Source organism: Pongo abelii, chromosome 2, assembly GCF_028885655.2.
Source record: "Pongo abelii isolate AG06213 chromosome 2, NHGRI_mPonAbe1-v2.0_pri, whole genome shotgun sequence".
NCBI classification, from domain to species: domain Eukaryota; kingdom Metazoa; phylum Chordata; class Mammalia; order Primates; family Hominidae; genus Pongo; species Pongo abelii.
In genome coordinates this window covers 136,857,750-136,885,360 of record NC_085928.1, presented here as the reverse complement: position 1 = coordinate 136,885,360, position 27,611 = coordinate 136,857,750, and the positions used below count along the sequence as shown (strand labels likewise).

The window sequence follows — 27,611 nt, the reverse complement described above, 5'->3', positions numbered from 1 at the left end:
CCAGCCTGGATTCCAATCCTGGCCTTACTACTCTAGCAGCCCTTTCTGCACCTCAGTTTCCTCATCTGGTAAAATGGGAGTGGTAATATGTCCATCAAATAGAGGTTTTGTCAGGACTGAATGAGATAATCATCTAAAGCACTTTGTACAGTATCTGGCACTGGTAAGACCTCAAACATGGCAATCTTTTTTTTTTTTTAAATCATCATTTGCTTTCTAGCGTTTAAATTGCAGTCATGACTAAGTGATCAGAAGAGATTGTGCAACTCAGAAATGCAATCTGAGGGGAAGAGAAAGCCAGTGAGGACCCAAGTATGTGGAAAGTTCTCGAGAAATTCAGGTTCTTCATGATGAGGTAGTGTTCCCAATAGAGTGATAAAGGAAGAAGACAATGTGGGCTGAGCTCAGTTGTGGAATTTTATTTCAATTCTGTATCTAGCAATTAGAGCCTTCCAGGCCCGTGCTAAGCTAAGGTATAAAGAAAGATTAAGCAAGTCTCTCTCTAGGAGCCTACAATCTTTAGAAGGAATTAGATAAGTACGCAAATGGTTATAATGCACAATGCAATACAGCCCAGGGAGAAATGAACAAAAAAGATGTCATGGGCATTATAAAAAAGAACAGGGGAAAAATATGTAGGTTTTTTTTTTTTCACTAAGATTTTGCAAGTTTTCTTAGAATAGGTAACTTTTGAGGTAGGCATTGAATACTGTAAAGGTTTTGGTTAAGCAGATGTAATTGGACTGGGGAGAAATTCCAGGTGAAGAAAAGAGGAGAGAAGAGAAGGGTGCACCCAAGAATACCTGGGGCTTCCAACGTGGTGAGGAGTCATGGACACAGGCCCTTAAGGGAGGCTTGGCTGTATTTGGAAAGCCTTTAAATGATATGGTGAGAAGGCTGCTTCAATTTCATAAGCAGCAGGCAGCTTTTAAAGAGGAGTGTCTTGATTAGATCTGTATCATGCCTTAGATAATCACTTTGAGATCTTGTTAAAACCCATATTCCTGTCCCCCTCTCCCAGAGATTCTGATTCAGTAGGTTTAGGGTGGAGCCCCAGAATTTGCATTTCCAACAATGTCACATGTTACACTGATGCTGTGGGTTCACAAAATACATCACAAATAGCACTGCCTTCCAAAAGTTTTGTTTGCATGTCCCGTTAGTAGAAGAATTTTGAGTGTGTATCCTCACTATATGTATTTTTACTCATTTGTAAGTTATAGACAAACTACCATGTCAATATCTATTATGTATATCATAAAACCTATACTAATTATAACCCTAAAGGCTGAGCTGGCTGGGTGTGATGGTTCATGCTTATAATCCCGGCACTTTGGGAGGCCGAGGGGGGCCGATCATGAGGTCAAGAGATCGAGACCATCCTGGCCACCACGGTGAAACCCCGTCTCTACTAAAAATACAAAAATTAGCTGGGTGTGGTGTCATGCACCTGTGATCTCAGCTACTCAGGAGGCTGAGGCAGGAGAACTGCTTGAACCTGGGAGGCAGAAGTTGCAGTGAGCCGAGATTGTGCCACTGCACTCCAGCCTGGTGACAGAGTGAGACTCAGTCTCAAAAAAAAAAAAAAAAAAAAAAAAAAAAGCTATGCTAATGATAATCATTGCTTTATTTTTATTTAAATTATTAATAGTACAGAAGTTTTTGTTCTCACTAAAATTATAATTATATTTGAGTATGCATCACTATTTTACAAACTTTTGTTAAAAAAATTCTTTAACTTTTGTTAAAACATTCAAATGTGTTTCTCAATTCAGCTTTTCAGCACTTTGTTGTAATGGTTTTTGCAAGTAAAAAACATGTCTCACAAAGATGCATAAATCCAAATGGAAGAATTTCGTTACTGGCTATTTTAAGTAATTCCCATTCACCAAATTTGAAAATGCTTATGTTAAAATTTGGCTAGTAGATTTCCGTCTTCTTTGATGTCAATCAGTAGTTCTTACAGACAATTAGGGAATATTACCGTTGTTTTATTGTTATCAAAATGGGTTCAAATTCCACTGAAATTTTTTGTTTAGAAGAATTTTAAACTGGTTTAAAAATCTTGTTTCCAACTTTTTAGAATGTACTAATAGGAGATTTAAAAAAATTGATGATGATTGCATTTATCTTGTTTTTGCATCTAAATCACATCTGTAGTCCCAGCTACTCGGGAGGCTGAGGCAGGAGAATGGCGTGAATCCGGGAGACAGAGCTTGCAGTGAGCCGAGATCGCGCCACTGCACTCCAGCCTGGGCGACAGAGCGAGACTCCGTCTCAAAAAAAAAAAAAATTTTTTTTTCTTTCGTAATTCATTATTGAAACATTAACTTTCACCTTGAAGGGATAAGTTTTTTTTATTTTTTATTTTTTATTTTTCCCGTACCAATAGCTGTTTTTAATTTTTTAGAGGAAATACTATAATTAAAAGAGTTTCAAAAAATTTAACAATTCCAGCAATGATTATTTCTAAAATGTAAAGATTTGAAACATAATTTATACAAAGCTAAAAACCAGAAGGATTCGTTCTTCCTTTTTCCTTTTTTAAAAAATCCAGACAATTTGTTACAAGACAGTTCGGCATGTGATAGCAGCTGCAGCCTCAGTCACCCTCGGAATTGCTGTCCCTCCCCATGGGGACGGAGCGCCGCACTGAGGACAGCAACATGTGTTCAATCGGCTTCTTAGGGTTTTCCTACAGGTCCATCTTAATTGCTCCAGATTCAGACAGTTTCCGCTCCAACTCATCTCTTGTCAGGTGCATGCCACCAAACACCGGAGGACCGATAAACTGAGCCTTGATATCTCCTTCCAAGAAAACAAATATCGTGGGCAGATTCCTATCAGGATAATTGGGTATGCAGGTTGTTGAAATGGCTTTGATAAATTTGACATCAGGAAACTTCCTGGCAAGTCCTCTGAGATGCTGATTTATCAGGGCACTGAGGGGAATTCCTTGTTTGTAAAGGTGCAAGATGACCCACAAGCCCTCACCAGCTTTGGTAGCTTCTTGAACATAATCCTTTCCTGAGATCTCCAAAATTTCTCCAAATGTATTCTTCAGTTTAGATGCTTTCCGCTCAACTAGTCTCTGCCGTGTGTACATTTCAATAGCACGTTCATCCTCCTCATTAAACTTATCTTCATGATCTTCCAGCCCTTTCAAAGCCCTATCTTTATGTGTTGTCACCACTGACTGCTGGAGGATGCGCTGCTCCTCTTCCACCTCCTTTTCCAATTCTTTCAGACTTTCCTTGGGGGGCAAGATATCCTTTTTGGTAAGACGTCATTTCACTCAGTGTCTGCGTTGGGGTCCTGCATCTTGTTTCCAATCGCTCAAGCCAGTTGCTCCACCACGTTTATTAATATTAAAAAAATACTTGAGAGGTAGCATGCATGCTATGGATAGCCCCGTTATCACAGACAAGGTTAGCATATTTGGAACACTTGTCTATTTTGTAAATATACGTTTTTAGTTCTAATTTTTAATACCTTGCCACAAGCAAACCTCTGTGCTGTAGAAAATACATCCATAAGTAAATATAAATTGAGAGGTTAATTTATTCTAAACAATTAAATTAACTATTTTAAAGTTTTTTTAAACATAAAATTAACTAAACTGATGACATCTTGCAGTATTTTGTGCACTTCTGGCTCCAGTTCCTTAGCTGCAAATGCTTGCCTGTATATAGCAGGATGTCACATGTGATCTGTCTCAGGAAACTTAGCCAAATCCTTTTAAAATTTTGGTCAAAGGATTCGCTCTGTTACTTACACAGCTTTACTGTTAAAGAAGTTATTTACTCCTGGGAATACAACTTATCTGCATATCTTACCTTTGGCTGTTTGAAAGAAGTGCAGTTCTTCATACATTTTATTATTGAAACACAACCTAGTGAAAATCATATGATGAGACTTGGTAAAAAAGAAATATTTGGACCCATTCAAATTACATAACAAACTTTGTAAAACAGTAGAATTTGTCCAGATTCTTGATTAAAAATAAAATCTCAGGAATGGTTTCTATAAATCTTATGAAAATGGATTCAAATTCCACTGAACTTCCTTGTTTGAAAGATTTTAAACTGGCTAAAAAAATCCTGTATTTGTTGACAAAGGTGTCCATTTTAGTTTGTACCAAATTATTTTGCATGTATTATTTTAACATTCACCGAAGCAAAAAATTAGAATTTCGTAATAAAATGTAGCCTTTTGATTTTCACTGTTAAAAGGAAACTTTACGGTTGGGCACAGTGGCTCATATCTGTAATCCCAGCACTTTGGGAGGCCAAGGTGGGTAGATCACCTGAGGTCAGAAGTTTGAGACCAGCCTGGCCAACATGGTGAAATCCCGTCTCTACTTGAAAAAATACAAAATTAAAAAAATACAAAAATTACAGGTGGCAGGCGCCTGTAATCCCAGCTACTCAGGAGGCTGAGGCAGGAGAATTGCTTGAACCTGGGAGGCAGAGGTTGCAGTCAGCCGAGATCGCGCAATTGCACTCCAGCCTGGGGGACAAGAGCGAGACTTTGTCTGAAAAAAAAAAAGGAAACTTTACATGTTTAGTGAAGGCTTTTAAAGTAAAGAGTTGAGTTTTACTTAATGTAAACATCTTTGAAAAATTGCACAGGCTTGTGTCTATGTTTTAGAGTATATTATTTCTCTTTTTTCTTATTTTTGAAGTAGTTTGTTAATTGTGATTGGTTCATGTTATCATTACCATTATTTTAAAGCTCTGTATATGCATACCATAATCATTAACCAATATGTCAAGATGCAATATACACATAGGATGAAACTGTTAATGAAAATATATCTAAATCCATATTTTAAATGGTCTTCTAGATAATTTTGATTTTTTAAGGCTAATTTCTTATTACTGATTTTATCTTATAGTGTGTTTGATCAAGAGTTTACACCAGGGGTAGTAAATAGATTCAAGAAACAGTACAGTTTTCCAGAAACAACCAAGGAATAAAATACATGTCTGATCTCAAGGAGCTTTAAATTACATAAAGAGATAGGATGTATTCTCATGGAGTCATTCCAGGAGAGTTACAAAGCCATGGATCACTGATTTGGGCAGGACTGTAAACTGAGGAGTATGAGGAAGGAGGTAGGCTTGCTTTTCCCATGGAATCACTTGCTCCTTGATGAATAAAGTTGTGCCAGACTGATTCATTTCTGTTGACTAAGTCAGCTTCATCCAGCCTAATAACTCAGAGGAGAATATAGTAAGACCCAAACACTTTAATATGAGTGAGTTTTAAGGTATTTTATACTTTTCAGGGTTTTTGTGAGGATCAAATGCCTACCAGATTGCCTGGCATATTGTATGTGCTCAGCAATTAGTAGTTATTATTGACAGGATTAGCAAGAGGGGTTTAGATGTGGGAGGGAACAGCCTTGTGTGTATCTCTGAGAAGATGTGTGGTAGAGAAAGGGCTAAAGACATTCTGAATCTATTTTAGGATATTATGCAGTTCTGTAAGAATGGGTAAAATGCATAAAGTATACTCTTAAGGGTGTACTTGCACTGTCTAGGGGGATTGAAAAAAAATGACTGTTATGGAAGGAAATACTTATGTCACCAGGGAGCCTAATTAGGGAAAGTGGGTTTTAAGAGGAGTTGAACTTTGAGTTGAGAGATAACCAATGAAGTTAGGTGAAATTTAGGAGAGTGAGAAGATCAGGAAATACTCCATGTGGAAACATTGATATAGAAAAGTAGATTATGAATAAAAACCTGAACTCCTTAAGTTTCTGTTTTTTTGAATGTAAAATGGTGCATAATTCCACAAAGGCAAACAAAATTCTCATTTATTCATTGTCTAAACACACACACACACACACATATTTAGAGACAGGGTCTCCCTCTATCACCAAGGCTAGAGTGCAGTCACGGGATCATAGCTCACTACAACCTTGAACTCCCAGGCTCAGGTGATCCTCCCATCTCAGCCTCCTGAGTAACTAAGACTACAGGTGGATGCCACTCTGCCCAGCTAATTAAAAACAATTTTTTTTGTAGAGATGAAGTCTCGCTATGTTTCTCAGGCTGGTCTCAAACTTCTGGCCTCAAGCAAGCCCCCTGCCTCTGCTTCTCAAGGTTCTGGGATTACTGGTGTGAGCCACCGTGCCTGACCCTAAACCCATATTTATTAAATGCCCACTATGTGCAAGTCACTGTTATAGGCATTGGAAAACAGCAGTGAGCAAAAGAAATAGTCTCTGCTCTCATGGAGTTTACATTCTACTGGTGGCAATAGACACAAAGATAAGTGATAAACAGAGAAGAGAAATAAAGCAGGATCAGGGTTTTGAGTATAGCTCGATTGTGTGTGTGTGTAAGCATATCTTAGATTCCCTAAAACACAGAGCCTGAGATACACCTTATGTCCTAAAAATTTTAGGAGATGAGGTTCCAGGGCAGCCAAAGTAGGGGAAAAGGGAACATAAAGCAGTGAAATCAGGGAAGCGAATACAAGGTGGCACATTTGGTCACAGCCCCAGAAGGAATAGTTGGCTGCTTGATCACTAAGGACATTTCCAGAGAGGCTATATGGAGCTTTACACTTTAAAACTGTCTGCTGGAGGGAGGAAAGGAGGGCAGTTTATGTTGCTTTCTTCCCATCTTTTGTTTCTCACCGATCAAAGCTTTCCTAACACGATGTTCCACTTCTGGTTTGTGTTATCTGGTCTCTCTGGGAAGCTATTGGGGAGGCCAGAACCTTCATGGCCCAAGTTGGTTTGGACCTGGACTCAGGAGCTGTAGAGGGCTGACTCTCTCTTCACAGGGAAAGCCAACTCAGCCAGCAGAGCTAAGAGATGAGCAGATGAAGGTGTCAACCAGCGGTTTGATCACAAGAATTGCAGAGCTTTAATTGCATTTGGTGGAGCTACTCCATCTAGGAAGTAGGGCAAATGGCTGATGTCTGGGAACAGGTAAGACAAATGAATCTGAGGAGGCACATAAATTGGATCTGGTATATAAGCTCTTTTCTATGGTGGGCAGACCTCTCGGATAAGGTGCTACTTGAGCAGAGTTCTGAAGTAAGTGAGAAGGCCAACCAAATGGATATCTGGCAGAAATTTATTCTTGGCAGAGAGTATCTCAAGTGCAAAGAGCGTGAGGAAAGAATAGGAGGTGGTATCATAGAGTATTTGAGGAGCAGAAAGAAAGCCAGTGTGGCTAGATTGGAATCAGTTAGGGAAAGGGTGATAGAAGATGAGGTGAGAAAGGCAATAGGGTCCTAGCCCAGGAAGGGCTTTCTGGGCCATGATAAGGTCTTTGGCTTTTTATTCATAGTGAGGTGGGAGCCAATGGAGATGTTGAAGCAGAAGAGTGACATAGTATGACTTTTTTTTTTTTTTTAATGGAGTCTCTCTCTTTTTGTCACTGAGGCTGGAGTGCAGTGGGGTGATCTCAGCTCACTGCAGCCTCTGCCTCCCAGGTTCAAGCGATTCTCCTGCCTCAGCCTCCTGAGTAACTGGGATTGCAGGCACCTGCCACCCATGCTGGGCTAATTTTTGTATTTTTAGAAGAGATGGGGTTTTACCGTGTTGATCAGGCTGGCCCAAAACTCCTGACCTTAAGCAGTCCACCCACCTCGGCCTCCCAGAGTGCTGGGATTACAGGCATGAGCCACTGCATCCGGCTCTGACTTATGTTTTTAAAGGAACATTCTGGCTTTTGGTAGAGGATAGTTTATGGAGGAGTAAAGGGGAAAGGTGGGAGACCAGCTTGAAGACTCTAGGATCAGATGGCGGCTGTTGAGATAGGGAGACAATGGATTCTGGTTATATTAAACTAGGGCTGTTGGTGTGAAAGAAAGAGAGAACTTATGGATGATTTCAAGAGTCTTGGCCTGATCAACCTGAAGTAGAGAAATGAGTCTCACTAAGGCCAAGTTCATTTCTTTTGATAGGAACTTATCTATTTTGCCAATAAGAAGCTGTCGCTGAGCAGGATCTTCCATTGTAAAATATTCTGAGTTGAAGTCACACATAATGCATAATATGTTCAATTAATTGATGTTTTAGATCCACCGGGTATAAGTCAATTGAAATTTAAAATTTTCATTATGCATTAAATCTAGTTATAGTATCTCTGTCAAAGAAAAAGGCAGAATTTAGCCCTAAAAGTAATAAATTGCCTAAGCGGTGGCAATTAGTGTGTGTGGTGGTTGTGTGTGTGTGTGTGTGTGTGTGTGTGTTGGTTGAGGGATGATGAAATGAATTTATTTTTAGTAGCCCTACAATGAAAGGGAGGCAGGAACTCCCATACAATATTTTAGATTGCTTAAGATGTTGTCATGCCAGTTTTCATTGCTATCGATGCTAAACACTCTAAGAATATCTCTGGCTCATACAAAAGGTCCTGAATATTTCAATGATATATGAAACAAAAAGGCTTCCTAGATGTCTGTGAAACAACACTGATGCCTTCAATGAATGCAGTGGTAAGCATTTATTACAGCACCTGGAATGCACTTACCTGGTTGCTTTTTGTTCCATTAACAAGTTGTGAAAAAGTCTTGATGGAGCTTTTAGCTGTAAAACATCTTAGAGCATAATCTGTTTGTAGAAGATTAATTCCATCTGAAATAGAGAAGCAAATGATAAACAGCTTAAAAGACACAAGAGAAATAGATCCTGTTACAGTTGAGGACAATAATATTGTTCCACATTTAAGAAAATTTTTAGCGAGAGAAAAAAAAATCTGAAAAGAACCATGAGTTTAGCTGTGTTTATTACAAGAAATTAGTTCGGATATTTTTGCAAAGACATGTTAAAGGGGAATGAATAATTAGGACTTTTCTCAGCTAAAAAAAAGACGTAGAAAATGTTATTTTAAAAACATTTTTGGTTTATGTAATTATCTGAAAGCTCCCCTTAGACCCTAAAAACAAAAACAATTCTCCAAACTTTAAATTTATGATTTATTTATTTACTTATTTTTCAATCTGAACTTTCTGAAAAGAGTGACCGCAAACTCGAGTGAATCCTGATGTCTAGTCAGGAACAATACAGATGAGACTTCACTGGCAGAAGTTCTGCTTGGGACAGACAAATACTTTATTGATAAGGAGATAAATAATTCGATGTGTTCTCTGAATCTGCAGGGAATATGGTTAGATTACAAAATTTTATTTGTTGTTTTTTTAATAACAGAGGTCAATGCGCACTGTTGTCAGCAACATCAGTAAGAAGGCAGTACCACATCAGCTGTAACCCACTACAGCTGAACAGGAGAAACTGATCCAGGTTTTAGTGTAGCTCAGGGCATGCTGTGAATGATTAGCAAATGTGGATACTCAGTATGCCTTGTGGAAAGACACACTTGATGATAAATAACACTCTTTAGAGTTTTAGACAGGCTCAGGGAGAGATACACTGTTTACCCAAAGGGTAGTAGCATATGACATTTACCCCCACAAGGAGATGTTGCAGATGGGACATATTATCAATTCCAGAGGAATTTTTAGATACATTTATAGATGATACACATGGATGTCTGAGTGCTTCTGGGACATTCCAGCATCTTTGGACTTTCACTTAATTCACTAGTCATCCTTTGATAGTGAACCTGATGTGCCATTAGTGAGGCCTTAATGTAATATCTTTTATGTTCTAATTTTAGGAAAACCTGATATAATGAAGTAGTCATAAATTTATTTTTGCAGGGGATTAGGCTAGGCAATGGTAAGTAAGAAATGAAGGGCATTTTCTTATACAGATTGTTATTATCTGGTAAATAATAATAGTAATTATTATGTTTCCCTAGGCGACATAAGTCCTGGTTGAAATGGCATGACATTAACAGTAACAACACATATTTCTTTGGTTTTCCTCTCATCTGTAATTGCAAGACCTTTACTTCTGGAAAAGGTCCTGCATTTATTGTTGAGAGTCCCACATGGTTTCTGATGAGTACCACATATGGCCCCCATATTCTTACCATTTCTTCCATTGCCTCCTTCTACTTAGGCCTCCACCTCTCTGACATTTCACTGGGCCCACAGCCAAGCTGCCCTTTATGGTTCCACCTTTGTTGCTAAGCATCACTACCATTGATGCATGGGAGTTCTTAGGTGGCAATGGGGCCTCATACTTTCTGGAGTCCTTAGGGTGCCAGAGCCACATGATATTCCTGGCAGAAGCAGATAGAATGTTTCTCTCCCAGTTTTGGGTTATACCATGAAGCAGAGCTATTTGTGCCAATTGTCTTAAAGAGCTCTACTGCAATAGTTCTCCCTTTTCTCATCCATAGCTTTCCCTCCCTGATTCTTTCTTCTTTCCCTTCCCTTCTCCCCCATCCCCCATCACCACAAACACAAATGAATTTCATGGAGACTGGGGGTGGAGGAAAGTGAGGGTAGGGTAAGTAAATCCAGGTGACAACTCATAACTCAGAATCACTCCCTCCTCCAGTAACCACTGTTATCAGACTGTCATGCATATCTGATTCCCTTTTCCCTTAGGATGAAGTTCTCTTAGTTCTTATAAATAGACTCACAGTCAGCCTACTTTATCAGGCCTGAAACCATGCTCAAACATTATAGGCTGATGTCTGTTAATAATAATTTACAGTTGAATCTCATCACAAAGCATTTTCATAGACACTATCTCATTTTTCTCACAAGAGCCGATGATTTTTTGGACATTTTACAGAGGAGGACACTGAGGTTCAGAGAGATTGACTAATCAGGGTCATACAGCTTTGGCTTTGCATGCAGATTCCATAGTGTGGTACTCATACTTCACCACTCACTGGCCTTCACTCACTGGTAAAAGGAAAGAATATATTTTCTTTTTGAAGATATTTTTCTTGGATCCTCCTGACCTCCCATTCTATTTTGGAACAACTACTCTCTAGTCCTGTTGCATAGCTCTCCACCTGGGATACGTGTTCATTGAATTTTTGCTTCAAAAATAACATGTCTTTTAATTTCCTCTCTTTCTGGCTCTCCACATGAATCCTTTGCTCAGTCATAGAGAATTGTGTGCAATCTTCTGAATGCCCACGCCCCTTCCACCTTTGTGACTTTATACATGTGTCTTAGATTGGGTTCCCTAAAAACAGACTCTGAGATGGAGAATTGCATGGGGAGTGCTCTTGGGAGATTCACTCACAAAGAAGTGAGAAAGGAAAGATTGCAAGGAATTGAGGAAGGAGACATTGTAAGGAAGACAGGATTGGGCAGAGGAAGGAGCTGATGTGCATGGTGGTTGCAACTGAGATCTTAGACAATTCTACAGGGAACAAAACCTTGGGGCTAGACAGTTCCCTGAGGATGAGAGAAATTCCCAGCCAAGAACAAAGATGTGAGCAGTCAGCATCTGCTATTGCGAGCAGCCGGGCGATAAGTGAGTCAGCCTTGAAAATATCAGTGAAAATATCCAATACAGTGAATATCCACTCAGTGAAAATATCCACTACGTGTATTTTCTCTCCACTTTAATGTCCTTACCCAGCTTAATTGTTCAAACTCATGCCATATTTTACTTGTTTAATATTTGAATAATTTTTTTCTGATACTAGTAATTTTTCTTGGAGCTTCCATTGACATTCTTTCACTCTCTTCACCATGAGAAAATAAACATATGTTTGAATTTAATTGCTAAGCTCAACCTGCTCCTTTATTTTAAAATGACTGCAATAAAATATACTTTCTTTTTGAAGACATTTTTCTTGGATCCTCCTGGCCTCCCATTCTACTTTGGAACAACCGTACTCTAGTCCTGTTGCATAGCTCTCCATCTGGGGTATGGGTTCACCGAATTTTTGCTTTAGAAATAATATTTCTTAGATTCCATGTCTTCCTGTTTCTTGTGTTTCTGTTTACAGCCTCAAGTTACTTTTTACAAAGGACTGATGGAGGTAAAGTTTTTGTCTAAAAATGTATTTGTTTTGGCTTTACTTGCTATTTTGGCATGAATAGAATTCTATATTCAAAATAATTTCTACTCATAACTTTAAAGTGTTACTCCATTATCTTTTAGCAGCTAATGTTGCTGATGAGAGGTCTGATGTCTTTGTGCTTCTCCTTCCTATATAGATAACCTGTTCTTTTTAGGTGACTATTTTTGGATCTTCGTGTTGTCCTCGGTGATCCGAAATGTCAAATTATCCCTAGAGATGGCTCTTCTTAAAGTTATCCTGTTAGGCGCTTTGCAGTTGCCTTTAATCTCATGGCTTCTGTCATTTTTCAGCTGTGGAAATTTGCCTCCAATGTTTTATTTCCTTTATTTTCTTAGTTTCTTCTTGTATCTCATTCATGGATCTCCTCAACTGATTCTTTGTTTGTCTCCCATTTCTTTTTTTTTTTTCTCAGTGTTTTGGGATATTTTCTCTTCTTCCACCCCCCATGTTTTCTATCAAATTTTTTATGGCAATTATATTTTTAATTGCCAAAATTTATCATTTCTGATTATTCCTTTTTATGACGATCAATTCTTGTTTTACAACTGCAGCTTTTCCAAAACTTATGGCAAAAGAGCTGGACTTTCATACTCCTGAACGTCTCAGTCATTAGAATGCACAAAAGTGTGTTTCAGTAGTTCGAGAGCATTTCTTCAAAAACGATCCCAAGAGATATGGACGGAGCATTGAAGTAATAACTTACCGATACAATTTTGACTGTGATGTGATTTTTTTTTTTATTGAGCTCTATGAAAATGGTTCAAATGAGTTGCATCTCATTTTAAATTTGTTAGAACCCTACCTGGACATTTCTTGGGACTCATTATAACTTTTCAGGCAATATCCGGGTCTCACTTATTAGCAAAGTGGGATTAAACCAGATGGGGCAGCAAAAGGGTTAAAGTTAATTGGATTAATTCAAAGTGAGGAAATATTAAGAGTTACCATTATGTATAGATTAGAGAGCCTATAGTGAGATGGTGAGTTATAGAGAGATGGAGAATTATGGTCAGAAATTTATGGTGGGAAGTGAGAAGTCCATAGAATATGGTCAGATGTTAGAGGCTTTTTGGCAAAGGATGATGAGAGATTCCAATTTAAGGTATGCATTTTCCCTTATTCATGATCTTCATTGCTGAAGTTATTGCAAACAAAGAAAAATTTACTGTAAATAAAGGATAAAGGACTGAGAAATTATTTCAAGTGCCGTGAAAAAACACCGCTGATGGGTCACTTTCCTCCTAAAAATTTTAGATAGTTGAGAATTCAGAAGAACTCAATTTCATGTAATATGTTACAGTTATTTTTGAATTACAAAATCTGATAATTGTGAGCATTGCCTAGGTTAGGATTGACAATGAATTGTTACTGAAGGCTTTTTGGCATAATCCGTACCTGTATGTTTTTAGACATGGAAAAAGAGAAAGAGTAACCTCCTGCCCTGGCTAAACTCCACACTTCTCTTTTACTCCTCCAATAAAAATATCTTTAATTTTTTTTGAAAAAGCACTAGATTGAGAACTTTATAACCCTTGGGAAAAAAGTCTGCAAAACAGCCAGTCTTTGCCTCTGGGGGTTATAAAATATGATAATTAATATTATATGATGACATTGCTCAGAGCTATCCTGTTCATCAAATAACTTGTCCATTTTTACTAATATGATTGGATAAATGCTTGCATTCATATTGGGGTGCCAAGTCCACTCAACCTCATTAGATGGAAACCTTGCCTTTCATTTCTTTGCTGTCTCTCCAGATGAGATAGGGGAGGGTTCTGTGCACAGTTGGGATGGATACAGTAAGGGACATTGACTTATTGATTTACTCTGTGAATTTGTGGGCAACCCTTGGAAATATACAATATTAGTGTAAATTTTTGAGTTTACTGAGAAATAAGCTCTAAGAGAATATTCAACTTTGAAATTTTGAGAAAGGGAAGTAGCAGACATATGGACACGAAGATGAAAACATTTATTAAATTTAAACATTAAATGTAAGGGCAAAATGAACATTACTCTTTAATCTTATAAACTGCAAAATAAGATAAATCAAGTCCAGTAACTTCAAGTTGACACAAAAGGCAGGTTTCCCTTCTTCCCCTTTCCTAGGACTCATCACATTAATATATATATGGACCCAGCATCATCATTATGCATGGTTTCTGTTTAACCACTATGCTTTCTTTAGCATTAGCTCCATGATTGGATTTTGAAATATAGAGGCATTGATCACAAATTTTAAATTTTAAAAAAAACAAACAAACAGTAGGTATGACGACATCTCCCATGTTTAAAGAGCTCTTGAACTTGCCACTTACCAATTTCTCAGGCACATTTAAAAAGCTTTCAGGTTAACTATAGCAAAGCCAAACACTACAGTTCTGTCCCATCCATCTCCAGAATACAGGAAACAGATCAATATTTGAACTGCTTGAACCTATAAGCAAACCTTTCAAAGGAGCCTAGTACAAGGAAGAACAATTCTTTAATTAGTCTCATAACATTTTAGAAACCGATTTTGATATAAGTATTCACTATGTATAATTTTTTTGGTCTTTATTAATGGTTTGTGATAGGGTAAGTGTACAGATTTGTGCCTTACTAAGAAAAGTCCAATTGAACATATTTTGTTTAAATTAATAAAGAACTGTAGGGAGAATTGGGGGTTGAAGGATTAGGTAATAAATAAGAGAAACAGATGCAGATGAAATACTACTTCCTTCATGTTGTGTATTTCAGGGAATCTTTAATTCACCTGAATATGGCCATGAGTTATGCTTAGAGTATTGTATTAGAATTCCTAGTAGAAAGGGATTTAAATATACATGTAAAGTTAAATATGGTTAGACAGTAAAATATTGATTGCTTACCACAAACAATGCAGCAGGGTATCTAACACTTGTTTTCCTTGTGGAACATAATAAGGTAATTAATTTATCTCTAGCTGAGTTTTATTTGAAAAATTTTCTTGTATGTGAAACAGATTTAAATGTATTTTGTGTGTGTCTCAGATAGCTACTTGTGCTATAATAACCATGTGCAGTTTGTGGTGGCACTTAATTATCATCACCTTAAAAATTGTGATACTTTCTTCTTTTAAATAGTAAAATACAAGGCTCAGTAGTAAAATAGTACTCTGGATATAAAAGCTAATGACTAATAGGAGAGTTCTGACCCTCTGAATTGCGTTTACTGTTCACCAATGATTATGTCATTAGGAATGAATTAGATAGTCAATGAGGTGAATCTTCAAATCAAAGCTGCCACTTTGAAATTTTCAATAATCTGTTCACTTGTAGGATTTAACAACCATTAGTGTTCTATTGCTGGTGTTATGTGGCCATGAAACACAGTTTTCTTATGGTATCATTTTTTTTTCTCTCTCTCTCACTTTTTTTCTTTTAGAGTAACCATACTTTTTAAACCTTGAGTTCTCTGATTATTAACTCTTGATGTGAAAAGCCAGGCGGAACCGAAATAACATTCTATTTACTATATGGAAAAATCACGGGACAGCAAAGAGTGGTGGGGTCGAGCAGAGGTCAGAGGACTGTCCTAAAAAGTGAATGTTCCAGAATGTTGATGGCGGATGATTCTTGTTTCTGCCTCTCATTCGTTTGTTTCTGCACACTGTTTTTACTATCTCAATAACGTAAAGAAACATTATGACTATCAATGTTTTTTGTCTACTGGGAAAATTCATTTATGATTTTTAGATCTAATTTTGTGTACTCTCTTTTTATTGCAAAAACATTACTTTAGGTCTTTTGTGGATACTCAACCATTTGTACAGACTAGAATAATAGCTACAAGAGTGGCTGCCATTTATTGCATGTTTACTATGTCCTAGATCAGCGGTCTCCAACATTTTTGGCACCAGGGACAAGTTCTGTGAAGACAATTTTTCCACAGACAGGGTGGGCTCGGGGTGATAGTTTGGGGATGAAACTGTTCCACCTCAGATAATCAAGCATTAGTTAGATTCTCATCAGGAGCGGAGCGTGCAGCCTAGATCCCTCTCATGTGCAGTTCACAATAGGGTTCACTCTCCTATGAGAATCTAACGCCAATGCTGATCTAACAGGAGGCAGAGCTCAGGCAGTAATGCTCGCTTGCCCGCGGCTCACCTAGTGCTGTGCATCCAGGTTCCTAACAGGCCTAGGACTGGTACTGGTCTGAGGTTCCAGGGTTGGGGACCCGTGTCCTAGATGACATGCTAGAGACATGTTCTGCATCATCCCATGTAGTTCTTACTGTTCATCTAAAAGCAAGGGATTTTCATTTCCACTTTACAGATGAAAAAAATTCAAGTTTATATGGTTAGTTGATGATCAAGTTGATTACCTGAAATTTGAATGCAAGTCCCACCAGTATGTAATCTACACAAGGGCAGGTATTTTTGTATTTTGTTTGCTGATGTATCTATCTATAGCACACAGAATAATATCTGGCACCTCTTAATTGCTCAATAAATATGTGTTGAATGAGTAGATGAAGATATATTTAGTTCCAAAGTCCATGTTCTTTTACTACGTAGCATTACTTAGTTACCCTTCCCCATTACTACTGGAACCTTATGATAAGAGAATATTTTACATTAAGATTAAACTTCAGAATCTCTAAAGCATTCAGCAGAACAGCAGATTATCCAAAAAATAACATCTGTCATTTTCTCTTTGGTTCATGGGATGATAGAAGTTTGGAATTCATTGTAAGGGTACAGAAGAATACACACACACACACACACACACACACGTCATTAATGTATGTCAGCAGGTTACTTTTTTTGACAATAAAATCACTTACCTCTACAGAACATGCCTGAAGCATGGCTCAGACTACTTAAAAATCACGACTAAGCATCATGAGTGTCCTGATAAACACATCCAATTCTGGCCTCCTAGCCTGGAATAAGAGGCATAGCTATCTTTCATATGGCTTTTAATCCTAGGTAAACCTGTGCTTCTCCTCTTGTGGAAGTCTGCACAGGGAGTCCTGGATGCAGGACAGCGCCATGAGGCAGAAAAGCTTAGTAGATAATGTATTGTCTTACGGTCTGTATATACCAAGGAGATACACACAGGTAGGCCTTCTTTGATGGATATTCTGGATACCCAGGTTGTTTTGTTTACCCAGCATCTATTCCACTTTCTTCGGGTAACATCACCCTAAGATTCCTTTGGGGAACATTTCTTGCCAGGCCCATCCTCCATCCGTTATTTTGTCTATTCTGGCTACAGAAATTGATTCAGGAATGGGTGGGTGATCCAAATTGGTTCAATTCAAGTCAGGTCTGGGACTTTTGCTAGACCTTTGGGAAGTTGAGCTCTTTCTTCTGGGGCTTCTGAACTGGTAGACTGTTAGTTTGAAGTGGTCAGAGACTGCCATAGAAAAGGATCTTGACTGAGAATGAAGCTAACACAGAGGAAAATAAGAGGCCTGGTAATAATATTTACATTACAAAGCTTAATCTACCTTTGAATTTTTAAGATACATGAACTACTACTACATGTCCTTATTTGCTTAAGTCTCTTTGGGTAGGTTCCTATCCCTTGTAATGGCTTAGCATATAATGGCTAAGAGTCTTCATATTTTGATGTAGACTTCCTTTCTTGCTTGTCTTCCTTTTGTTTGTTGAATTTCCCTGAATCATCACCAAAACACATTGTAACTTTGAAAAACTCTTTCCCTTGGGAATCGTCATTTGATCTATATAGTGGCTATGTGATGGTGGTTCAAGTGATATTGGGCACCAAGTAATTGAACAAGAATTTCCTAAATGTGTTTGGTGGAATACTAAAGTGAGACTTCTTTTTCAAAATTTTGTTTTTATTTTCTATTTTTAACATTCTTGTGGGTACACAGTGGGTGTATACATTTATGGAGTACATAAAGTGTTTTGATACAGACATATAATGTGAAATAAGCACATTACAGGGAATGGAGTATCCCTTCAAGCATTTGCCCTTTGAGTTACAAACAATCCAATTACACTCTTTAAGTTATTTTAAAATTTACAATTATGTTATTATTGACTGTAGTCACCCTATCCCTATTGTACTATAAAATAGTAGGTCTTATTCATTCTAACTATGTTTTTATACCCACTAACCATCCCCATCTCCTCCCCAGCTGCAGCCTCCCGCCAACCCCACTATCATTCCCAGTCTCTGGTAACCATCCTTCTGCTCTCCATGTCCATGAATTCAATTGTTTTTATTTTTAGCTCCTATTTGTTTTCTGGTTTCTCTTTCTTCCTTCTTTCCTTCCTGTTTTCCCCTAGTGAAGGTGATTTTTCTTGGGCGATATGATTCAGCTTCCTGGTTTTTATTTTTTGTGTATCCATTGTATATTTTTTGGTTTGAGGTTATCATGAGGCTTGCAAATACTATCTTATTAGCCATATTTTAACCTGATAACAACTTAACACTATTTGCATAAACAAAGAAATAAACAAGCAAAAAGAAAACTAATAAAAACTCTATGCTTTAACTTTGCTCCCTCACTTTTCAACTTTTTATTGTTTCTATTTATATATTTTTTGTACTGGCCATGTCTGGAAAAGTTTTTGTAGTTATTATTTTTGATTGGTTCTTCATTTAGTCTTTCTACTTAGGATAAGAGTAGTTTACACACCACAATTATAGTGTTATAATATTCTGTATTTTTCTCTGTATTTACCATTACCAGTGAGTTTTGTACTTTCAGGTGATTACTTATTGCTTATTGATATCATTTTCTTTCTGATTAAAGTTCTCCCTTTGGCATTTCTTGTAGGACAGGCTTGGCATTGATGAAATCCCTCAGCTTTTGTTTGTCTGGGAAAGTCTTTAATTCTTCAAGTTTGAAGGATATTTTCACCTGATACACTATTCTAGGGTAAAAGTTATTTTCCTGCAGCACTTTAAATATGTCATGCCTCTCTCTCCTGGCCTGTAAGTTTTCCACTGAAAAGTCTGCTGCCAGATATACTGGAGCTCCATTTTATGTTATTTATTTATTTTCTGTTTCTGCTTTTAGGATCCTTTCTTTATTCTTGAACTTTGGGAATAGTATTATTAAGTGTCTTGAGGTAGTCTCCCTTGCATTAAATTTGCTTGGTGTTCTATAACTTTCTTGTACTTGGATATTGATATCTTTCTCTTGGTTTGAGAAGTTCTCTGTTATTATCCCTTTGAATAAACTTTCTATCCCTATCTTATTCTCTACCTCCTCTTTAAGGCCAATAAATCTTAGATTTGCCCTCTTGAGTCTATTTTCTAGATCCTGTAGGCATGCTTCATTGTGTTTTATTCTTTGTCTTCTCCGATTGTGTATTTTAAAATAGCGTGTATTCAAGCTTACTAATTCTTTCTTCTGCTTGATCAATTCTGCTATTAAAGGATTCTGATGCATTCTTTACTATGCCAATTGCGTTTTTCAGTTCTCGAATTTCTACTTGATTCTTTTTATTATTTCCATTTCTTTGTTAAATGTATCTAATATGATTCTGAATTCTTTCTCTGTGTTACCTTGAATTTCACTGAGTTTCCTTATGACAGCTATTTGAATTTTCTGTCTGAAAGTTCACAATATCCCTGTTTCTCCAGGATTGTTCCCTGGTGACTTAATTAGTGATTTCATGAGGTCATGTTTTCCTAAATGGTGTTGATGCTAGTAGATGTTCTTTATTTATTGTAGTCTTTACTGTCTGGGCTTATTTATAGCTGTCTTTCTTGTGAAGGCTTTCCAGATATTTGAAATGACTTGTGTGTTGTGGTCTAAGCTGTGCTTTAGGGGGCGCCCCAAGCCCAGTAACACTGTGGTTTTTGCAGACTTGTAGAGGTACTGTCTTGTTAGTCTTGGACAAGATCTGGGAGATCTGCATTACCAGGCAGAGACTTTTGTTCTCTTTCCTTGCTTTCTCCCAAACATACAAGGTCTCTCTTTCTGTTCTGAGCTAGCTAAAGGTGGAGGTAAAGTGACACAAGCACCCCTGTGGCCACCACTACTATGACTGCACTGGGTCAGACCTGAAGCCAGCACAGGACTAGGTCTCACCCAAGGCCTGCTGTAGCCACTCCATGACAACTGCCTATATTCACTTATGGCTCTGGGGCTCTACAGTCAGCAGGTGGCAAAGTCAGCCAGGCCTGTAGGTCCTTCCTTTCATGGTGGCAAGGACCCCCAGTCCCTGGGTGGGTCCAGAACTGCCTTCTGGGAGTCGGGGACAAGAGCTAAATTCCTTAAAAGTTTATCTGGTATTCTATTGTATTGCGGCTGAGCTGGCACTAAAACTACAAGATGCATTCTTTCCCACTCTTCCCTCCCCTTTCCATAGGCAAAGGAGCCTCACCCTGTAGCTACTGCCACCCCAAGCCATGAGGAGTAATGCCAGACTACTGCTGATGTTCCCTAAAGGCCCAAGGTCTCTTAAGTCAGCTTGTCATGAATGCTGTCTGGCTCATTACTCACCCTTTAGGACAGTAGACTCCCCTCTGGCCCATGGGAGGTCAAGGAATGTCATCCAAGAGCCATGTCCTGGAATTGGGGACCCCAAGAGCCCACTTGTGTTCTACCCCACTGTGGCTGTGCTGTTACCTAAGGTGCAAGACAAAATCCCATTTACTTTTCCCTCTGCTTTTCTCAAGCAGATGAAGTTTTGCCCCACAGCCACCACAGTTGGTGTAGTGCTGAAGCCAGCAAGTCTCAGAGGCTCACCCAAGGCCCTCAATGTAGTACCTGGGTATTGTTGCTGGTTGTTCAGGGACCACGGACTCTTCAGTTAGCAGGTGATGAATGCTGCCAGGATTGGGTCCTTTCCTTCAAGGCAATGGGTTCTCTTCTGGCCCAGAGTTTGTTTAGAAATGTCGTCTGGGAGCTAGGGCCTGGAATGGGGGCCTCAGACTCTGACTGGTGCCCTGTCCTGCTGTGGCTGAGCTGGTATCTTAGATGCAAGACAAAGTCCTCCCTACTCTTTCGTCTTCTCTCCTCAAGTGGAAGGAAGAGGTCTCTTTTGGAGCCTTGAGCTGTACAGCCTGGGATTAGAGGAGGGGTGATACCGGCACTCCATTGGCTGCCCCAGCTGGTGTCTCCGTATGTCATGTACCCCCTCAGTCCACTTCCTCTGGGCCTAGTTCAGCACTAGGGCTAACCTAAGAGTTTCAGTCTTTATGGCCTAGACAGCCTTTCAAATTTGCTTGGAGACACAGAGTGTTGCAGCCGTCTGTGGCAAGGTTTGCAGGCACTCAAGTTCGGACTGCTGGGATGGCAATTCCTTCTGGCTAGAGTTAATTTAAATGCTTTGTCTGTGGGTGGGTGTCAGCTGGGTTTGGTCCAGTTTTTCTTTCTGCTCTAACAGGACAAAACTGAGTTCAATGCCTCACAATTGCTGTGTTCTCTCTCCCCCAGCACCCAGAGAAACTCTCCCCACTACTCCTCTGCTGCCAGGGTTGGGAAGGGATGGCACTGGCGATTCAGGACTGTTTTTTCTATCTCTTTAGTGGCTCTCTCTTTCAGTGATATGAAGTTAGAACCAGGTACTGCCAGTGCTTACCTGATTTTTGTTTTTTGTGAAGGTTGTTTTTTCTGTGTAGCCAGTTGTTAACTTGGCGTTCTTGTGGGAGGAATGATCAGTTGAGGTTTCTAGTCTGCCATCTTGCTTTGCCTTCCTCTAAATTGGGATTTCTGAATAGCTACCATGAGGACAAAGTCAAATATGTTTGGGAAATACTAGGTTAAACAAATTTAAACAGATTTATTTTCTGCAAATATTTGTTCATTTAAACTAAGAAGAACTAAGAATTTTCATGAGGGGCATAAAAAAGTTTTAAAAATGTAAAGTTTTCCAAACAATTTAATCACTGAGCCTCTTGCCTGTTTTTTTTTTTTCCTCTCTCTTAGCTTCCCTTTTGGGATTTAACTTTGGAGAACGCATTTAGGGAAATATCATGAGTTATGGTTGCTGAGGAAATTTTAAATTAGGTTCTCCAGGAAGGGTCCTGGCATCCATGTTCCAGGGCAATGGATTGTCGTTGATGGTTTCTTCCTCCAAGCTGGAAGCAAATTTAAACCAAAGAGGGTTTAAAAATACACCTCTTTCACTGGCCCATAACTGGGGAGGCTATTGACTTTACCTGCACAAGAAAACACAGATAGAATCAGAGAGAGGAAGAGAGAGAGAGAGAAAGAGAGAGAGTTCAAGAATTGGAGGCTGATATCTGGTTTAGAATTTTGAGGTTATCACAAAATGCTAATTTCAAGCATCCCTTTTTGTTTTGTTATATGGTATGTAGAAATCCAGAAGGAATGAACTTCTATAATCTGATAATGAGTCGAGATTTTAATGGCTAGTCTTCCAACATCCTGCTTATTTTAATGGAATTTTGGGTAATCAAGGCTTGTTTCTGCTCAGTTGTGCTACATGTTAGAAAACGGCAGTGATACTCTTACTTTTCAGATGAAGAAACTGATGCTTAGAAAGTTAGGGATTCGCTGAGGTTACACAGAGAGTGAATGATGGAGCGAGTACTTGAACTTTTCTGTATTGCCCATGGATGTTATCCTTGGCTATACTTCTCAAAAATGGGTGTAGTTATTGTACAATGAGGCCATAAAATATTTCCAAAATCATTTCACAGTGATGGGTTACTAGGAGTATCATGAATGTAATGTTACTGTGTAGTAGTTACTAGTAAAATAGAATAATATTGTATGGAGATTCTCTTTCATAGGCAAGAATACGATTCTCTGCTAAGTTAGAAAACTTTTTTTTATTATATTTTAAGTTTTAGGGTACATGTGCACAACGTGCAGGTTTGTTACATATGTATACATGTGCCATGTTGGTGTGCTGCACCCATTAACTCATCATTCAACATTAGGTATATCTCCTCATGCTATCCCTCCCCCCTCCCCCCACCCCACAACAGGCCCCAGTGTGTCCATGAGTTCTCATTGTTCAATTCCCACCTATGTGTGAGAACATGCGGTGTTTGGTTTTTTGTCCTTGCGATTGTTTGCTGAGAATGATGGTTTCCAGCTTCATCCATGCCCTACAAAGGACATGAACTCATCATTTTTTATGGCTGCATAGTATTCCATGGTGTATATGTGCCACATTTTCTTAATCCAGTCTATCATTGTTGGACATTTGGGTTGGTTCCAAGTCTTTGCTATTGTGGACAGTGCCACAATAAACATACGTGTGCATGTGTCTTTATAGCAGCATGTTTTATAATCCTTTGGGTATATACCCAGTAATGAGATGGCTGGGTCAAATGGTATTTCTAGTTCTAGATCCCTGAGGAATCGCCACGCTGACTTCCACAAGGGTTGAACTAGTTTATAGTCCCACCAACAATCCCACCACAACCTCTCCAGCACCTGTTGTTTCCTGACTTTTTAATGATCACCATTCTAACTGGTGTGAGATGGTATCTCATTGTGGTTTTGATTTGCATTTCTCTGATGGCCGGTGATGATGAGCATTTTTTCATGTGTCTTTTGGCTGCATAAATGTCTTCTTTTGAGAAGTGTCTGTTCATATCCTTTGCCCACTTTTTGATGGGGTTGTTTGTTTTTTTCTTGTAAATTTGTTTGAGTTCATTGTAGATTCTGGATATTAGCCCTTTGTCAGATGATAGATTGCAAAAATTTTCCCCCATTTTGTAGGTTGCCTGTTCACTCTGATGGTAGTTTCTTTTGCTGTGCAGAATCTCTTTAGTGTAATTAGATCCCGTTTGTCAATTTTGGCTTTTGTTGCCATTGCTTTTGGTGTTTTAGACATGAAGTCCTTGCCCATGCCTATGTCCTGAATGGTATTGCCTAGGTTTTCTTCTAGGGTTTTTATGGTTTTAGGTCTAACATTTAAGTCTTTAATCTATCTTGAATTAATTTTTGTATGAGGTGTAAGGAAGGGATCCAGTTTCAGCTTTCTACATATGGCTAGCCAGTTTTCCCAGCACCACTTACTTTTATTCAGTCTATAACCTTTGTAAATGAAAAAATGAATTAACAGGACATTTAAAATTGGTTCTCTATTGTTTTCAGATCATATGCTCAAATAACTTATTTCCTGAATATATATTTTGAGAAAATGACCTGTCAAAACAAAGTCTGATTTTTTTTGTCTCCCTTCAAAACATACATTTTTACTAAAATAAAATACATCCAATTAATGTTATTTAGAGTAAAAGACATGCAATTAAGTTTACATTTCAAAGTTAACTTCTCTAAAGGGCAGAGAGTGCACATTAAAAAATGTCCTTCATTCTAGTCTACATAGTTTATTCATTGGTAATAAAAAATACTTGGTTTAAAATGAAATTGTGTGAGAATTCAAATTTCACTTGATTAAAACAGTTGATTCTACTTCTGTTGTTAAATGACATTCAGAGTTGAACCAAGTAGATCCTAAATGCACAAAGACCATACTATATTTTTTCCCTTTGTAATTCATTGATTTTCAAAGTCATTGGAGCATATTTTTGTTTGTTTTTAAAAAATGTCTGCCATCTGACACAGCCTTTGCTGAGTATTGAGAAACATGCTTACTTGCTCTTTGTTTTGTTTTAGGAGGTGGATTCTTTCCCATTAGCCTAGTTTATCTGCATCTGCAGTAATTAGTTGGATGGTGAATTAAATAAGTTACACCTGAGTTAGTTGAGAGCTTTAATCTGCCTGCATGAGTAGGAAAATTCTAAGCTTTTACTGAACTGAAAACTCAATTCATTGGCAAGATAGAGGGTGACAATGGTAGCAGCTAATGAGCTTCTGTTGGAAGAGATTGAATAATTATTTAAAAATTCATTCATTGGCTGATTCAGCTGTCAGGACAAGGCATCGTCACACATATGGCCTGGCTGCCTGGGCCTCTGTATGCTGAGGTTACTATGACACTTTCAGGAGAGTTCACTCTCCAAAGCATCAAGAACCACATTTTCACAATAGGAGTAAATGTGTGATGGACCTGTGTTTCTTAACCAAACTGAAATTCTGTATTTGGCTAACAGTATCTTGTATTGAGAAAAAAAATGGCTGTTCCATCTTCTGTTTGTTTTTAAAAGCCAGCAACAAGCTCTTGGCATCAATATTCATAGTGGGTTTTCAAACACTCGGCAAAAAACATCAATAGCATCTGCTCACACCCCATCACCCTATCCCACATTCATTTGGTGGATAGCTCTGACTAGCTGGATGGTTAAATTCTGCACCTTTCTGCATTTAAACTCAGCACTGTGGACTAACTCCAACATAGTTAGAAAGTTGCTTCAAAACGTTGCATTTTGGCTTCCACCTTTCTCACTCATGAGGCCCAGGCCACTTGACTAAATAGCTGAGCCAAAAACTGTGGACTCCAGTCCTAGCCCCTGTCTTTGACTTGCTGAAGAGCATAACAATCCTTGGATACAGAGGCAAAAGACCAAGATCTAAATCATGGTTGTATATTGGCTAGCTTTGAGCTTTTGGTCAAGTTCCCTAATTTTAGTCTTAATTTTCCTCATTTATAAATATGGGGATCATATTTCTGTTCATCCCATCCCACAAGGTAACCAGCCCAATTTGGGAGGATCTTTCATTTTTATTTATAGTATTATATTTAAATAAGTGTATACTTGCTACCTTCTGGTCACAGAATGTCTTCTGGAGAATGTCTGTCTTCATACCATATGACAGATCTTTGCATATTTGTGGGCTACTATCATGTAACTGTCAAGCCAACTGTCAAGCCAACTGTCAAGCCAATGGAGATAAGCCACTGCCATTTAGCCTTATTTGCTGTCGTCATGGCATAGTTTCCTAAACCTTTATCCTCCTGCTCATATTCCTTAAGGAGGCCACTGGTTTTCTCAATGTACCTGTTAAGGTATGGCATTCAAAACTGAACACAGAACTCAAGTTGAGGATCTTATATGTGTGCTTAGTATGTCCTTATTCTGGAGATCTCAGAATGCAGTCCTAAGATTGCCTTAGCTATTTTTGGTAGCTAGATCTACTGATCTCATATTGAAATTTTAGTCCACAAAACCCATAGTTCTCTTTTACATCAACTTCACAGGCCTTCATATCTGCCTTCCTATATTTAATAATAGTGATGTGACAGCTTTTATCAAGCACTTACAATATGCAAGGCACTATGCTGAATTATTTGCATACATTAACTGTTTATCTCTTAAAATTAAGTTTTAGGGCAAATTTTATTATTTTCTTTAATTTGCAGATGAGAAAACTGAGGCTTACAGAAAAAGAAATATGATTTTCTTGTGTAGAGCTTGTATAGTGCAATCCTGCTAAGTTCACTTATTAATTATAGAAACTTTTTATTTTTTATTTTTTAAAAAAGTTTCTTGGAATTTTCTATATAGACAATTATGTTGTTGGTGAATGGGATATTTTTATCTCTTTCTTTCCAAACCGTATGCCTTTAACTTCTTTTTCTTACCTTATTGCATTGGCTAGGACCTCCAGGACAATGTTGAGTAGGAGTGGTGAGAATTGACATCCTTGTCTTGTTTCTTACCTTAGGTGGAAACCAGTCTTTCATTGTTAAGTATGATATTAGCTATAGATTTTCTTGTAGATGACCTTTATAATTTTGAGGAACTTCCCTTCCCTTGGAACTGCCCTTTCTGGCTTGATAAGACATTGTTTTTAAAGTCATGAATGGGAACTGAATGCAGTGGCATGCACCTTTAAGCCCCAGATACCTGGGAGGCTGAGGCAGGAGGATTGCTTGAGCCCAGGAATTCAAGACCAGCCTGGGCAACATAGCAATACCCTGTATGAATGTGCCAGGGATGGTGGCTCATGCCTGTAATCCCAACACTTTGATAGGCCAAGGACAGATCTCTGGAGCTCAAGACTTCAAGACGAGCCTGGGCAACATAGCAATACTTCATCTTTACAAAAGATGAGGGGAGAAGAGAGGAGGGAGACAAGGAGAAAGAAGAGCTATAGCACAGGTTTGAAAATGATTTCCCACATGTTACCTCATTTTATTCCCACAATGGCCCTCCAAGGTAGAAAGTACAGGTATAATTAACATTTTTAAACAGATGAGTTAATTTTGGCTCAGTGAGATTAGGTGACATGGCCAAGGTCACATAACTAGTAAGAGACTAATATAATTTCCAAACCTTCTGCTCCAAAGATCAGTTTTTCTTAAAATAACACTTTACTGCCTCTAGTAAAATTGAATTATCTGTAGTTCTTCTAGAGCTTGAGAGATAAAAGCCAGTGACTATCTAATCTTTTACAAAAAATTAATCCATTCATCCATCCTGCAAGTAAAGCAGTCACTCTAACAATATAAGACAATACAAGGAGTATTTCCTGCCCGCAAGGGATTTATTGTATAGAAAGAGAGAAGTGAAACAGATACAGCACTGTTATTCAAGAAGCTAGGTCAAAAGAAACATGAGAGAGTCAAAGAAAGTGCAATTGAATTTAGTAAGCTGCTTTTCTGTGTGATTTCAGGTACTAACAACTGTGTCAATGCGTTTTTTTCTTTTACATATAGTGAAGATAATATGATTTCTAGGGGTTAGGGTGAATGTTGGTAGATGTTACAAAAATAAAAACATACTCAAATGCAATCTTTTGGTGTGGCAAGAAGGCCAGGTCATGGGATTTAAAATTCTATTAGTTTCAAGAAGAGTGACCAGTGAGTTGGACAACCAACAGATATCTATAAACAGATAATCT

The 27,611-nt window shown here is 38.2% G+C and overlaps 1 long non-coding RNA gene and 1 pseudogene across 2 annotated transcripts in view; both read right to left on the bottom strand.

Annotated features, from left to right (window-relative positions):
• The window catches only part of LOC129058625 (uncharacterized), a 32,578-nt gene extending 6,961 nt beyond the window's left edge, over nucleotides 1-25,617 (bottom strand). For both annotated transcript variants that reach the window (XR_008523881.2, XR_008523882.2), the window contains exons 1-3: nucleotides 25,530-25,617; nucleotides 8,499-8,602; nucleotides 3,837-3,892 (exon numbers count right to left, since the gene is read on the bottom strand). This is a non-coding gene — a long non-coding RNA (uncharacterized LOC129058625). The remainder of the gene's footprint in view (nucleotides 1-3,836; nucleotides 3,893-8,498; nucleotides 8,603-25,529) is intronic.
• Nucleotides 2,603-3,321, bottom strand: LOC100450317 (phosducin-like protein 3; annotated as a pseudogene).
• Nucleotides 25,618-27,611: the final 1,994 nt, after the last annotated feature.